This window comes from Cuculus canorus, chromosome 5 (genome assembly GCF_017976375.1).
Source record: "Cuculus canorus isolate bCucCan1 chromosome 5, bCucCan1.pri, whole genome shotgun sequence".
Classification (NCBI taxonomy): domain Eukaryota; kingdom Metazoa; phylum Chordata; class Aves; order Cuculiformes; family Cuculidae; genus Cuculus; species Cuculus canorus.
The window spans coordinates 44488255-44494254 of NC_071405.1; the positions used below are offsets into that span (position 1 = coordinate 44488255).

Consider the following 6000-nt stretch of genomic DNA (forward strand, 5'->3'; position numbering starts at 1 on the left):
GTCTCCCCAGAGCCTTCTCGTCTCCAAGCAAACAAGCCAGACTCTTTCAGTCTGTCCTCCTATGGGAGATGCTCCAGTCCTCTGATCATCTTTGTGGCCCTGCTCTGGACTTGTTCTAGCAGATCCAAGTCCTTCCTGTGCTAAGGACTCCAGACCTCAACACAGCGCCCCAACTGAGGTCTCACAAGAGCAGAGTAGAGGGGAAGAATCGCCTCCCTTGCTCTTCTGGTCACACTTCTTTTGATGCACTCAAGGATATGGTTGGCTTTCTGGGCTGCAAGCACACTTTGATGGCTCCCGCTGGGCTTCTCAACCACCAGGCCTCCCAAGCCCTTCTCTTCCTCCGGTCTACTCTCAATCCCTTCTCCACCCAGCCTGTATTTACACTTGGGATTGCCCTGATCCAGGTGCACGACCTTGCACTTGGCCTTGCTGAACATAAGGTTAGCACAGGCCCACCTCTCAAGCCTGTAAGGGTCCCTCTGGATGGCATCCCTTCCCTCCAGTGTGTCAAACACACCACACAGCTTGCTGTCATCAAACTTGCTGAGGGCGCGCTCAATCCCACTGTCCATGTTTGTGACAAGGAGGTTGACCACCACCAGTCCCAGTACTGATCCCCGTGGAACACCACTTGTCACCAACAACCGCTCATGTTATTTTCACCCTGCTACACCACAGCAAGATATCCTTTAAGCACAAAGGCAAACAGATCAGCACTTGTGATTTGACAATCTAAGCTGTCATATTTATGGTGCAAATGCAAGCTTGTACTTTGCTCAAAGGCAAAATTCAGAGTTCAGGAAAATCTAGTATTGCAGCAAACAATCAAGTCTCCAAGACTTGTCAGCAAAAAAAAAAAGGCTTTTGTGGATAGTTGGGAAGAGACAGGGAGAAAACAAGCAAGATTAAATGAATTTGAGATTTTAAGCACATCACAAATCTTATTCTACGATCAACCTTTTCCAAACTGGGCAGCTGTTCTTAGAGAAAAAAAGAAGGAAAACAAAGTTGACTGTACTATACACCTATTATGAGAGCTTGTTCTCCTATTTTAAAAACAATAAGCAGCATTTCCAAGTTTTTCTTCTTGTGGAAGACAATTCAAACATATTACCACTGTGAAACACGAAACACATTTATGACACACTTCAGAGAGCTCACCCACCTGTACAAAATACCAATTTTCATTCCAGCATTTTCCACATCAGAATTTTTCTAGGAACCAGCAGATATAAAATAGATAGGAAGCATTTTTACTATTGTTATGGAAACCAAGAAGTTTGGTTGAGATTACTGTCATTCCTCTGAGGCAAACCTTAACTGTGCACTTCTGTTACGTAAAAGCACACACTGCTAAAAAGCAACTAGTTAACCCTGAAGGCCATTTGACTGAGGCAGCTACAGCTGCTTTCAGTTTTGGAGGTGCCTAGGATCTTCCATCACCACTGTACCCCCTTCACTGCTTGCTCACTTCAAAAAATCCCCATGTGTGCAGTACTCTGCACATCACTCTTCAGCAGCAGAGGCTCTCGCATCCGCCAATCCTCTCTTCTGCATCCTACTTTGAAGACTATAACAAGTACTTTAGAATACAACCCCAGCAGGCTGCTTGCAAACATAGATGCAGAGTAACCTGGCCAGAGACCTCTTGTCTTTGGACTCAATACCACTAATGCAAGTTATCATTACTTACAGCAAAACCCATTTCAGTTTCCTGGGCAGGTGCACCATTTGCACTTTTGCAGTCTGCGCACAACACATGTAGTATTTGAACTACACACTGCACACTAGGTCTGCTAAATCAGACACTGCACTCCTGAACACTCCCGTTTTCAAATTCTCATTCAGAAGCAGCTCACAAAATTTTAATAAAACATTAAACTGCAGCAACAATGAGTGTGTGACAGGCGTCTGATCACTGTACATGCACCAGTGCTTCTCCCAGCTCTAGGTTCCTTTCAAAGGCAAAAATCTCACCAGGGCCAAGTCAGGTTCGCACTGAGCACTGTGGGCTCTGCTGCAGTTTAAATTGGAAGCCTGGGCTGTGCTATTAAGACCAATTACATTTTTACATTCAGCTGCCTTAAGCCATTATTTTAACTGTACAATCCAATAGCAATTACAAATACTTTCTTCAAGTTCTATTAGCAACAGGCATTTTCTGTTGGCTTTAAGGACAGAGAAGTGTTACCGCCAGAACAAGTGTTTATCAAACAAAGCCTTCAACAAACATTTAGGTTTTTTAACTAGGATTCTTATGCATTACCACAAATCTGTATTTTAATGTACTTTGCATATGTTCCAGCTAGAAGGCAAGCGCAGGTTTCTAACCATCAGAGGAGCCACAGTCTGCAAAACACAGTCAAGCTCCATGTCATTCGGACACAAAGCTGATGACTGAGATGCCCACAACAGCAACTCTTCCAGTCACACATCCTTTCCTTTCTAGCACCAACTGGTTTCCTCCATCACCAACTTCTTACAGTAGTTTCTAGTTTTCAGGACAGCTACTAGACAAAGCACTTATTTTAATCTGCTTGGGTAACATTTGGGATTATACACAGGCAAAGAAAACAAGTCAGCTGGATTTTCTAGCAAGGTGGCTTTGAACGCTGATGTAATTTCATGGGCAATTATTGAGCTGTCATTTTCCAAAGAGCACTTATAACTAAACCCAAGTCTATTCAACATTCAAACAAATGAGCTCTCAAGTCTCCTTGGCACATTTCCTTTATTTGTCAGGTTTTTTGTTCTGTTTTGTTTCCAATTTGACCACGCAATTCAGTTCCCTCTGGAAAAGCAACATCATACATATCAGAAACCATTTGGCTTTGTTTCCAATTTCATATGCCACATTTAAAAAAAATAAGAGTTGCAAAAATCACGGTTGTACCCAGTCAGAAGGCATCTGAATACAGTGTGATCAGTATCTGCCACCACCACAGGCCAAAGGCAGAACAAACTAGGGAAAATATTCAGCTTAACAAGAGACTCCTACAGTACAGGGCCATGCAGTGCCAATGTAGCATGCATAGGGAGCTTTTAAAAAGCCCTCCAAATCTAAATTTAGATCTAACTTTCCACTGTTTAAGTTACAAAAAGATTAACTCTTAAATACCACTATAAGAACTGCCCATACAACAATTTAAATAACGTAAGGGCCTAAGAACCTAACAGATAAGGCACAGAAAATAAATCCCAGAGTAAGTAAGGAAGCACTTATCTTTCCCCCATCCTGGCCCTGCCCTAAGTTTAGCCACCCTGAATCCCAAGACCAAAACTGTCCATCATAGCTTCCCCAACAGCTGACACTGCACACTTTGGAGAGTTTGTAATGCAGACAAAACAATATACAAGCTTTGCAGAAGCAATTTTGAAGTGTGGCATCATATCTAGAGGAGCAGCTGTGCATTTTGTACCTCTGTACTCAAAGCAGCAGCCACTAGCTCTGTTTCCAGCTGTGAATCAAACAGTTTCCAACACTTCACAGCCTTCTCTTTCTAAACAGGCTTCTATTCCTAAGAAAAATCACCCTTACTGGTGAGTTTCTTTTCAGCATCTGTCTTTCACACCATCCCAACCTTTAACTACAGCTTTTCTTGCTGTTTATGGGCACAGTTGAGAAAAAAACAAAACTGAACAAAAAACAAACTAAAATCTCCTGCAATTTCCTCTTTGTGCACAGGCATCACAAAATGTACCAAGACCTACCGACCTTCAACAAAGGAAATAACAGAGCGAACGTGTCCTCAACACATCAGCAATCACACAGAATCACAGAATCACAAGGTTGGAAAGGACCCATTGGATCATCGAGTCCAACCATTCCTAACACTCCCTAAACCATATGACAACCAGCAGGAAATATGGTAACTAAAACTATAACAAACACACCCATCCCACTGTTACTGAACATCGGGCATCCAACGAGGGGCTTAAGAAACTGTCAATAAGCACGTGTCCCTCGAGGCAAAGTCTGTAAGCCTAGGCATGCTTTCGCAGCAAGCTAACGTGCATTAAATAAACGCTTGCACAAAACTCTTGTTGCTACTTTTTAAGCGAGAGGCCCACCAAAAGCCCTGCAGAAGACTGAAATTATAACTTCTTCGACCACGCTCACGCGTGGGTGCGAGATCGCGCCGGAACCCCTCGGGCTTATTCAGTGCGGTCCTCAGTGGCGGCGAAGGCAGCTGCCCGCGCCCCGCATGGCGCTTCACATCCCGCGGGACGCCCCGCGAGAGCCGCGGCTCCGAGGGCCGGCAGACGGCCCCGCCTTCCCACAGCGCCAGGCAGCCGCCGCCAGCTCCACTCGAGGCGCAAAGCGATCAACCGGGACGTTAATAGGAACCGGGCTCGGTAACGGCGCCGAGCGCGGCAGACCCCTCGGAGCGAGCCGAGGCTCCGTGCAGCGCCCCGCCGCCGCCGCCCCCGCCCGCGCGAGGAGAAGGCCGCGGTGCTCACCTCACCGGGCCGGGCCGGGCCGGTGTCGCAGGCTGCACAGCCGGAAGCCCCCTCGCCCCGGAAGTGCTGCGGGAACACTTCCGGGTCGTGGCAGCGTCGGCACCAGCGGGAGCAGCCGCTGGACGGAACCACCGCGTACGCGTGCGGAGGGGCGGGGTGACTCATTCGGGGGGGGGGGGGGGGGGCGGGGAGGACAGCCGCGGGACCGAACCATTGGAAGAGGGGTGCACCGGGCTGTACCACCGCGGGGCCGCGCGGGACGGGGTCGCGCTGCTCTGACGGGGCCAGCGGTGGCTCTTGCTTGCCCCGCTGAAGCAGAGCTGACGGGGGCATCCCTGCGACATCCCCAGGGTGCTCGCTGTCTCCTCGACCGATGACCCTAAGCTATGAGGGAGGCGCGAGACTCGCCTGCCGAGGCTGCGAGGCGTACGGGACCGGCGCGGGGCTCGGCGCAGCCCCGTCACCGCGCTGTCCTCAGCCCCGTGCCCTCCGCTGTGCGCAGCCCCGTCACCGCGCTGTCCTCAGCCCCGTGCCCTCCGCTGTGCGCAGCCCCACCACTCCGCTGTCCGCAGCCCCCCGCTGTCCTCGGCCCCGTCACTCCGCTGTCCTCCACCCTGTCGCCCACGCTGTCCGCAGCCCCGTGCCCGCTCGGGCGCCCGTCGTGCCGCTCGGGCGGGTGGGTGGCCGGGGGTTTCTCCGGTCCCGGCAGGGCAGGCTAGGCGCTCGCTGCCCTCCGAGAGCAAAGCTGTCCGTGCGCGCTCGGGGCAGTTTTAACTATCTCTTTAAGGCAACGCAGAGGGCGGCCAGTTTTTTTTCCTCTGACTACGCGTGGCTGATCCCAACCCAAATGTTCCCGTTCCTCTGGGTGATCGCCGGCACGTAAGGAGGCAGGGCTGTTTTCGCCCGCCTCACGCTGTTCCCGCAGCCACGCTGTGCTGCCCGGGCCTCGGCCGCCCGCCAGGAACGGGAGCTGAGCCCCGTCCCGCTCGCGATGGACGTGACTGAGCCTTAACGCGCGTCCTCCCAGACACTTGGGCCATTGTCAGGGATCAGACGGGGGCCGGGAGGTAAACAAGGGGCTTTTCCTGAAACGACAGAGCGGAGCAAAACCTGCTCCAGCCTCGCTGCTGCCTCCCCGCTCGCGGCATTGGGAGACGGACGAAGCGGGGTGAAACGCGTGGTAAAGCTGCAGGCAGTAATTACAAACCGCCTCGTGTCTGAAAAGACAAGGTCTACTTTCGGTTGCAAAGGCAACTTTTTAATCGCGTAATCGAGTACCCCGGGGGTAAAGTTGGGGCTTATTCCCCGTTTCAGCTTCCCCTGCACGATGGCACCGATGCTGCGCCGAGGCAGGCAGGGAGGGCCAGCAGGTGAGGGGCAGCCGCGGTGCCCTCCTGCCATCAGCAGATGCGGTTCCCTGTCACTGCACACATCACGGCTCTGGCACTGCCGTGGGGACTGAAAGCCAGCTGGGAACAAAGGGAAGAGCTGCAGGGCTGGGATAAGCAGGGGCTCTCCCTGGGGCAGCACAAGCCG

The 6000-nt window shown here is 51.2% G+C and overlaps 1 protein-coding gene across 1 annotated transcript in view; it reads right to left on the reverse strand.

The window, feature by feature from the left end:
• The window catches only part of PHRF1 (PHD and ring finger domains 1), a 33085-nt gene extending 28481 nt beyond the window's left edge, over positions 1–4604 (reverse strand). Inside the window, 1 exon segment of the mRNA XM_054067403.1 lies at positions 4465–4604. The gene's annotated coding sequence lies outside the window, so the exon portion shown is untranslated.
• Positions 4605–6000: the final 1396 nt, after the last annotated feature.